Source organism: Scyliorhinus torazame, chromosome 24 (assembly GCF_047496885.1).
Source record: "Scyliorhinus torazame isolate Kashiwa2021f chromosome 24, sScyTor2.1, whole genome shotgun sequence".
Classification (NCBI taxonomy): Eukaryota; Metazoa; Chordata; class Chondrichthyes; order Carcharhiniformes; family Scyliorhinidae; genus Scyliorhinus; species Scyliorhinus torazame.
This window is the reverse complement of record NC_092730.1, coordinates 33,398,479-33,408,318: the sequence shown is the minus strand read 5'-3', so window position 1 is coordinate 33,408,318 and position 9,840 is coordinate 33,398,479. Positions and strand designations below refer to the sequence as shown.

Sequence of the window (9,840 nt, the reverse complement as noted above, 5' to 3'; positions counted from 1 at the left end):
GTTGGGTACAGTTATAGAACAAAAAGATCAAGGAGTGTACAGGTCCATAGCTCCTTGAAGATAGAGTCGTAGTCGGACAAAATGGTGAAGAAGGCATTCAGAATGCTAGGTTTTATTGGTCAGAATATTGAATACAGGAGTTGGGACGTCTTGTTGAAGTTGTACAAGACATTGGTAAGACCACACACGGGATGCTGTGTTCAGTTATGGTCACCCTACTATAGGAAGGATATTGTTAACCTAGAAAGAGTGCAGAAGCAATTTACGAGGATGCTACCAGGACTTGATAGTCTGCGTTATAAGGAGAGGCTGGATAGGCCGGGACTTTTTCCCCTGTAGCTTGAGAGGCTTACGGGTGATCTTACAGCGATCTATAAAATAATGAGGAGCATAGATAAGGTAGGTAGTCGACACATTTCCCCAAAGGTAGATGTGTCTCGAACTAGAGGGCATTTGTATAAGGTGAGAGGGGAGAGATACTAAATAGACCAGGCAGGAAATTTCTTCACGCTGAGGGTGGTGAGTATCTGGGACGGGCTGCCAGAGGCAGGGGCGTGTACAATTTAATCTTTAAAAAATCAGTTGGACAGTTACATGGGCAGGGTGGATAAGAGAGGGCCAAACACGGGCAAGTGGGACTAGCTTAGTGATAGAGACTGAACGGCATGATCAAGCTGGGCCGAACGGCCTGTTTTCATGCTGTAAACATCTATGACTCTATCCATCTTCCTGAGGACATTCGAATTTCCTCCACAGAATTGTATTGAACCGATTGATACATAATAATTTATTCTACACTTTATCTAAATTAGACAGATATTGTGGATTCATTAGGGGTTAAACAAAATATGAGAGACAATTGAATGAACAAAGTTACAAGAAATTACATTCCAAAAAACCACAACAGTGTTTGGATGGACAGGTGGAAGTTTGAGCTGAGGAGGGAAAACTCGGCTGTCAGCAAGTTGCACCGGAGTTCTGTAAAAAACGACCGCGGCAGGACTCGAACCTGCAATCTTCTGATATCATCACTGAAATGCACCGAAGTCAGACGCCTTATCCATTAGGCCACGCGGCCACTGGTTATGATACGTGAGCTGATGTTTATCTCTTGTTAATAAATACTGCGATTCTATGTGTTTCATTTCTATTGTTTGGTGATCCGCTGTTTCCCAGATCCCAGAAAATACAAGGGAAAGCTCCAGCTGCCGGGCATGGTCATTTTCAAAGTGGAAAAGCTCTTCACTCTGTGAGCTGTGAAGATTCATGGAGGCTCGGGGACTCTCAGGCCGGCCAGGGCTCTTTATCCGGCTCCATTCACAGGAAAAGTGACTTCAGTTTCCGCAATAACATCCACTCTCTCTGAAACCCCCAAACTGAAAATCAGTCTCACCGTTAAGGTGAAGACTGCGGACTGCGGTTCCCGCCCCTGCTGTTTAATACAGATCACTATAACTGTGTACATTGAGCAGAAAGAAATTGCAGTTGTTTGTAAACATTTCTTCCTGAACTCACTGTCATTCTGCATTAACAGGACGAGTTTGAGTCTCGTGATATTTGATCCGATATTAAACCTTGCAAAAATATAAACTGAGCAGGTAAATCAGAAATATCCGGAAAAGATTATTTGAATTGCGCTTTTGAACGGAGTCATTTCAAAAACATTCCAACACAGAGAGAAATTCCTGGAACCAGCTGCAGAAAATCTCCGGGAGTCTGACGTGATTTGGACGCAACCTTCTGATGTGGAGTCAGACGCGCTACCTTAGCGCCAGAAGCCCAAGTTCTAATAACTGAACCTTTCTCCTCAGAGATTTATTTTTTATTTACACTTTGACGGTACACTGTAAATCAGCACCTGTGCGAAAGAAACTCAAAGAAGTCTGATTGAGGGATACTAAAGGGCCCTGAAGTAAAGCAGCTGTACCACGTGGTTAAGGTGATGCACAATAATCCATTGTGCTCTGTACACGTGGCTTCATATCCCATCCTCGTCTGTACCGTGTCTGTTGTGTCTCTGGTTAACTTGATGTGGGTGAGGTGAAAATGCTGTGATTTTTAGCTTTTGTTTGAGGCCTTGGGTGGTGAATAGTCAAACACTGTCCATACTGAAAGCATATTCATCGTGGCCGGAAACTTCCACAAGGCCAACCTCAAGAGTGTACTGCCAAAATTCCACCAGCACATCTCCTGTCCCACCAGGGGAGACAACACGATTGACCACTGCTCCTCAAAAATCAAGGGCACCTACCGTTCCATCCCGTGGCCGCACTTTGGAAAATCAGACCATAGGACGGTGCTCCTTCTCCCGGCATACAAGCAGTAACTTAAGCGGGAGAATCCAGCTAAGAAGGTCGTGCAGTGCTGGTCCGAGGAAGCAGAACAGCTCTGACGTGACTGTTGGAGACAGTGGACTGGTCCATATTTAAGAACTCAGCAACTAACTGAAATGAGTATGTCACCACTGTCACAGACTTCATCAGCAATTGTGTGGACGGCTGCGTGCCAAAGAAAGCAGTACGTACGTTTCCCAACCAGAAACTGTCGTGTTGGGTGTTGCGATACACAAATGAACCAACACGGGTGTAGATGGTACAACTCTGTTTTATTATTCTGTACAATAATAACTATTAACTTCTGGCTGTGGTTCGTACTTCACCAGCTAACCTGTGGACCCAGCCCTAGCACTATCTTAGTGAGGCACTCAGCACATGGTGTATGTCTGAGTGGCACGCTGTCAGCTCTGTGCTCTGAGCTATCTCCTGGTAGAATGAGCGGGAACTGTGGTGTGCCCTGTTTTATAGTGCGTGTGCCCTCACTGGTGATTCGCTGCGATGTTGTGTGTGTGTTGGTTGGTCCAACTACCTGTCCATCAGTGTGTGTGTGATTGCACCATAACACCATAAGACATAGGAGTGGAAGTAAGACCATTCGGCCCATCGAGTCCTCCACCATTCAATCATGTCTGATTTCAACTCAACTTACCCGCTCTCTCTCCATAGCCCTTAATTCCTCGAGAAATCAAGAATTTATCAACGTCTGTCTTAAAGACACTCAACGTCCCGGCCTCCACCGCCCTCTGTGGCAATGAATGCCACAGACCCACCACTCTCTGGCTGAAGAAATTCCTCCTCATCTCTGTTCTAAAGTGACTCCCTTTTATTCTAAGGCTGTGCCCCCGGGTCCTAGTCTCCCCTGCTAATGGAAACAACTTCCCTACGTCCACCCTATCTAAGCCATTCATTATCTTGTAAGTTTCTATTAGATCTCCGCTCAACCTCCTAAACTCCAATGAATATAATCCCAGGATCCTCAGATGTTCATCGTATGTTAGGCCTCCCATTCCTGGGATTATCCGTGTGAATCTCCGCTGGACCCGCTCCACTGCCAGTATGTCCTTCCTGAGATGTGGGGCCCAGAATTGCTCACAGAAGACTAAATGGGGACTAACTAGTGCTTTATAAAGCTTCAGAAGTACATCCCTGCTTTTATATTCCAAGCCTCTTGAGATAAATGACAACATTGCATTTGTTTTCTTAATTACGAACTCAACCTGCAAATTTACCTTCAGAGAATATGTTATGATATGTTAATGTGGATATCATGACATCCCCCCTTTTCACAAGGAAATGTGCCTACATGGTAATAAATATTGGTGTGTACGGAGTGCATATGAATATGTGTGTGCAATATTTACAACATGTACATGAGGCTAAACTATATACATCGGAAGGTGTCAGGTGCAACAGAGCAACGAGGTTGTAGCACAAACAAAACAAGTGCAATCAGCAAATATCGAAACAGAACTTCTGGAACAACAAGAAAGAAACACGTTAACAGTTTTGCAAAACAATTCAGTGAGTCCAATGTGCAAACAGGCTCATAAATCCAGTCTATTAGGTGGGCGACGGATTTGGGTTGGCCGTTAGGATGGCACACCATTCATCGCCCGGATTAATGCTGTGCACTGGCATCGGCTGGTGGGTCCGACTTGGGGACATCCGGTTCTTGTTTATTACCGCAACACAAAAGGGTTCCCGGTCGTCGGTATCACCGGTCTGCACGTCGTCAGGGTATGATTCGGTGTATGGGGGCTAACTGGCCCGCACGTCCCTGCGAGGCTGGCGGAATTGCAGAGAGTTGGTGCGTTGAGCTGCTCGACAGCAGGCAGCGTAGTGGCACATCCTGCCGCAGCAGAGGAATTGTCGCACTTTGGCTGGACATTGCCGCTTTAAGTGTGCGAATCCACAGTTGCCGCACGTCGTGACGTCATGGCGTTCGTCGCGCCACCGTGCATGCATGGTGCGGTCCTGCATAGAGCATGCCTGCGCATCCCGTCTCTCTGTGTCGATGTCCCCTCTTTTGGCGCGTACAAGCGCGGGAGGCCTCGGAAAGCACGCGAAATGGCCGCCCTCGTCCGGGCCGCGGGCCGGGAGGAACTCAATCGACTGGACCTGCTCGGCTCATAGGAACCCTGCCGTGCCGATTCGGCTGCCTGGAATTTGGAGTACCGGCTGGTTGCGTCTTCGTGGAGGACACAGGTCTCGATGGCGGTGGCTAGGGTGAGGCGCTTTATGTTGAGGAGCTGCTGGCGTAGGGTGTCCGAGGTGACACCAAAAACTATCTGATCCCGAATCATGGAGTCGGAGGTGGCCTCATAGCCGCAGGACTGCGCGAGGATATGGAGATATGTCAAATAAGACTGAAAAGGCTCATCCATACCCTGCAGGCGCTGCTGGAAGAGCTACTTCTTGAACCTATCATTTACTTCCACGCTGAAGTGTTGCTCAAATTTTAGAAGGACTGTCTTGTACTTCGTCTTGTCCTCGCCTTCCGTGAATGCCAGGGAGTAGTAGATGTGGATGGCGTGTTGCTCTGCCGTGGAGAGGAGGAGGGCGATCTTCCTGGTGTCCGATGCATTCTCCCTGCCTGTGGCTTCTAGGAAGAGTTGGAAGCTCTGTTTAAACAGCTTCCAGTTGACGCCAAGATTTCCAGCGATCCGGAATATGAAGTTTCCAGCATTCCGATGTGGCGGGATGATGGTTTCAATGGCGCAGGATGGCGGGTTTCTGAAGAGGTGCAGGTAGGTCTCACAGTTGCTGGCGAGTATCCAGACCTGGTATCATGTCGTGTTGGGTGTTCCGATAAACAAACAAACCAACACAGTTGTAGATGGTACAACTCTGTTTTATTATTCTGTACAATAATAACTATTAACTTCTGGCTGTGGTTCGTACTTCACCAGCAAACCTGTGGACCCAGCCCAACACTATCTTAGTGAGACACTCAGCACATGGTGTATGTCTGAGTGGCACGCTGTGAGATCTGTGCTCTGAGCTCTCTCCTGGTAGAATGAGCGGGAACTGTGGTGTTCCCTGTTTTATAGTGCGTGTGCTCTCACTGCTGATTGGCTGCGATGTTGTCTGTGTGTTGGTTGGTCCATCTACCTGCTTATCAGTGTTTGTGTGTTATTGCACCAAGATATGTTAATGAGGATATCATGACAGAAACCATGGCTTAATCGGGAGATTGACTCCCTACAGAAGGACAGGTCTGAGGTGTTCAAGTCAGGCGGCCCTGACCTATACAATAAATCCAGGTACAACCTCGGTAAAGCCATCCGGTATGCCAAGAGAGAATATCAGACCAAGCTAGAGTCACAGCCTAGCGTTACAGACTCTCGTCGGTTGTGGCAAGGTTTAAACAACATAACGGGCTACAAAGCGACGCCGAGCAGCGTCTCCAGCAGCAGAGCACCCCTCTCCGATGAACTCAATGCATTCTATGCTTGGTTCAAGCAGGAAACCATTGACCCGCTGTTGAGTGCCCCAACAGCCCAAAAAACACTCATACCCACTGATACTGAATTAATCCCACTTTTCCCAAACAGTAATTGTGATTGGTAGATACAGAAAGATTTCCACACTGATATTCGGCACCAATATCTGACAGAGACTGGATTCCACCCTCACGTGCAGTACCAGTCATTGACTGATAATGAATAAATCTATGAGGAGAAAGGTTCAGTGACCAGCACTTGAGCGTGTCGCGCAACGGTAGCGCGTCTGACTCCAGATCAGAAGGTTGCTTGATACGAAAGAGAAAATGATGGAAAATCACAGCAGGTCTGGCAGCATCTGTAGGGAGAGTAAAATCTAATGTTTTGAGTCTAATGACTCTTTGTCACATCAGGAGGTTGCTTGTTCAAATCACGTCAGGCTGACTGAGTTTATCTACAGCTGATTCCACAATTTTACATTTGGACAAAGTTCATTGTGTGGAAATGAAACTACTCCGTTTAGAAGCATAATATAAATAATCTTTTCAGGATATTTCAGATTTACCCGTTCAGTTTATATCTTTGCACAGTTTTATATCGATTCAAATATCAGGAGACACAACCTCGTCCTGTTAAAGCAGAATGACAGTGATGTCAGTAAGAAATGTTTACAAACAACAGCAATTTCTTTCTGCTCACTGTACACAGTTATAGTGATCTGTATTAAACAGCAGGAGAGGGAACCGCAGTCCGCAGTCTTCACCTTAACGGTGAGTCTGAATTTCAGTTTGGGGGTTTCAGAGACAGCGGATGTTATTGTGGAAACTTTTCCTGTGAATGGAGCCGGTTAAAGAGCCGTGGCTGGGATGAGAGTCCCCGAGCCCGGGGTCAGTGGGAGCCCGGAGACAAGGGAGAGCCCAGAGAAAGAGAAATACATTAGAGAGAGGGAGTGGGGTAGGAAGAGACCGGGAGGGGGAAAGGGAGGGAAATCGAAGGATGGCACAATGTGTGAGAGTGAAGAAGGAACAGAGGGAGAAAGCTGGAGGAAGAAAGGCAGCTGGAGGCAGGACTCCGGGTAAATCTCCTCTTCTCTGGTTGTAAATAGTCTGGTTGGATTGTTCACACCCGTCCTAGAGGGGAAACTGGTGTCTCGAGTTTTATTGTGGTTTATAACTGGATATTGTTAAATACCCTTATTGTCCCTCTGTGGGGTATTACTGGATGTTGTTAAATATCCTTATTGTCCCTCTGTGGGGTATTACCGGATATTGTGAAATATCCTTATTGCCTCTCTGTGGGGTATTACTAGATATTGTTAAACGTCCTTATTGCCTCTCTGTGGGGTATTACTGGAGATTGTTAAATATCCGTATTGCCCCTCTGTGGGGTATTACATTATATTGTTAAATATCCTTATTGCCCCTCTGCGAGGTACTACTGGATATTGTTTAATATCCTTATTGCCACTCTGTGGGGCATTACTGGATATTGTTAAATATCCTTATTGTCCCACTGTGGGGTATTACTGGATATTGTTAAATATCCTTATTGCCCGTCTGTGGGGTATTACTAGATATTATTAAATATCCTCATTGTCCCTCTGTGGGGGTATTACTGGATATTGTTAAATATCCTGATTGCCCCTCTGTAGGGAATTACTGGATATTGTTAAATATCCTTATTGTCCCTCTGTGGGGTATTGCTAAATGAATATTTTTCGTCAGTATTCACACAGAAAAAAGAAAATGTTGTCGAGGAGAATATTAGACTAGAAGGGCTTGAGATTCATAAGGAGGTGTTAGCAATTCTGGAAAGTGTGAAAATAGATAACTCACGTGGGCCGGATGGGATTTATCCTAGGATTCTCTGGGAAGCTAGGGAGGAGATTGCTGAGCCTTTGGCCTTGATCTTTAAGTCATCTTTGTCTACAGGAATAGTGCCTGAAGACTGGAGGAGAGCATATGCTGTCCCCTTGTTCAAGAAGAGGAGGAGCGATAGCCCCGGTAACGAGAGACCAGTGAGCCTTACTTCTGTTGTAGGAAAAATCTTGGAAAGGTTTATAAGAGATAGGGTGTATAATCATCTGGAAAGGAATAATTTGATTAGAGATAGTCAACACGGTTTTGTGAAGGGTAGGTCGTGCCTTACAAACCTTCTTGACTTCTTTGAGAAGGTGACCAAACAGGTGGATGAGGGTAAAGCAGTTGATGTGGTGTATATGGATTTCATAAAGCGTTTGATAAGGTTCCGCACGGTAGACTACTGCAGAAAATACGGAGGCATGGGATTCAGGGAGATTTAGCAGTTTGGATCAGAAATTGGCTAGCTGGAAGAAGACAAAGGGTGGTGGTTGATGGGAAATGTTCAGGCTGGAGTCCAGTTACTAGTGCTGTACCACAAGGATCTGTTTTGGGGCCACTGCTGTTTGTCATTTTTATAAATGACCTGGAGGAGGGCGTATAAGGATGGGTGAGTAAATTTGAAGATGACACTAACGTCGGTGGAGTTGTGGACAGTGCAGAAGGATGTTACAAATTACAGAGGGACATAGATAAGCTGCAGCGCTGGGCTGAGAGGTGGCAAATGGAGTTTAATGCAGAAAAGTGTGAGGTGATTCATTTTGGAAGGAATGACAGGAAGACTGAGTACTGGGCTAATGGCAAGATTCTTGGCAGTGTGGATGAGCAGAGAGATCTCGGTGTCCATGTACATAGATCCCTGACAGTTGCCACCCAGGTTGCGAGGGTTGTTAAGAAGGCGTACGGTGTGTTAGCTTTTATTGGTAGAGGGATTGAGTTTAGGAGCCATGAGGTCATGTTGCAGCTATACAAAACTAAAGTGCGGCCGCATTTGGAGTATTGCGTGCAATTCTGGTCGCCGCATTATAGGAAGGATGTGGAAGCATTGGCAAGGGTGCAGAGGAGATTTACCAGAATGTTGCCTGGTATGGAGGGAAGATCGTATGAGGAAAGGCTGAGGGACTTGAGGCTGTTTTCGTTAGAGAGAAGAAGGTTAAGAGGTGAGTTAATTGAGACATAAAAGATGATCAGAGGATTGGATAGGGTGGACAGTGAGAGCCTTTTTCCTCGGATGGTGATGTCTAGCACGAGGGGACATAGCTTTAAATTGAGGGGAGATAGATATAAGACAGATGTCAGTGGTAGGTTCTTTACTCAGAGAGTAGTAAGGGCGTGGAATGCCCTGCCTGCAACAGCAGTGGACTCGCCAACACTAAGGACATTCAAATGGCCATTGGATAGACATATGGACGGTAAGGGAATAGTGTAGATGGGCTTTAGAGTGGTTTCACAGGTCGGCGCAACATCGAGGGCCGAAGGGCCTGTACTGCGCTGTAATGTTCTATGTTCTATTGTTAAATATCCTTATTGCCCCTCCGTGGGGCATTACTGGATATTGTTAAATATCTTTATTGCCCCTCTGTGGGGTATTGCTGGATATTGTAAATTTTCTTCTTGCCCCTCTGTGGGGTATTACTGGATATTGTTAAATATCCGTATTGTCCCTCTGTGGGGTATTACTGGATATTGTTAAATTACCTTATTGTCCGTCTGTGGGGTATTACTGGATATTGTTAAATATCCTCATTGCCCCTCTGTGGGGTATTACTGGATATTGTTAAATATCCTTGTTGCCCCTCTGTGGGGTATTACTGGATATTGTAAATTTTCTTATTGCCCCTCTGTGGGGTATTACTGGATATTGTTAAATATCCTTATTGTCACTCTGTGGAGTATTACTGGATATTGTAAATTTTCTTATTGCCCCTCTGTGGGGTATTACTGGATATTGTGATTCTAACGTTACCAAATGACGTCACCGTGATAATAAACAGAACCCATTCCAGTCAGTGGAGATGAGATATTGGCAGGAATAATACTCACACACCACTGCAAATGTTGTCTGTTTAATCATGACGTCATCAGTGGCTCATGGTTCAGGTGTGAGTGATGTTAATCGTGATGTGATCAAATGTGTGTCTGTTTCAGTCTTTCCGCGGGGAGTTTTCATGCTGAGGAGAAACATGTTGGACATGGTCTGGG

The 9,840-nt window shown here is 45.8% G+C and overlaps 1 non-coding gene across 1 annotated transcript; it reads right to left on the bottom strand.

The window, feature by feature from the left end:
- Window positions 1–988: 988 nt before the first annotated feature.
- Window positions 989–1,078, bottom strand: trnar-ucg (transfer RNA arginine (anticodon UCG)). Its single transcript is given in 2 exon segments — window positions 989–1,024; window positions 1,042–1,078. It is a non-coding gene; the product is annotated as a tRNA-Arg (tRNA).
- Between the last annotated feature and the right edge of the window lie 8,762 nt (window positions 1,079–9,840).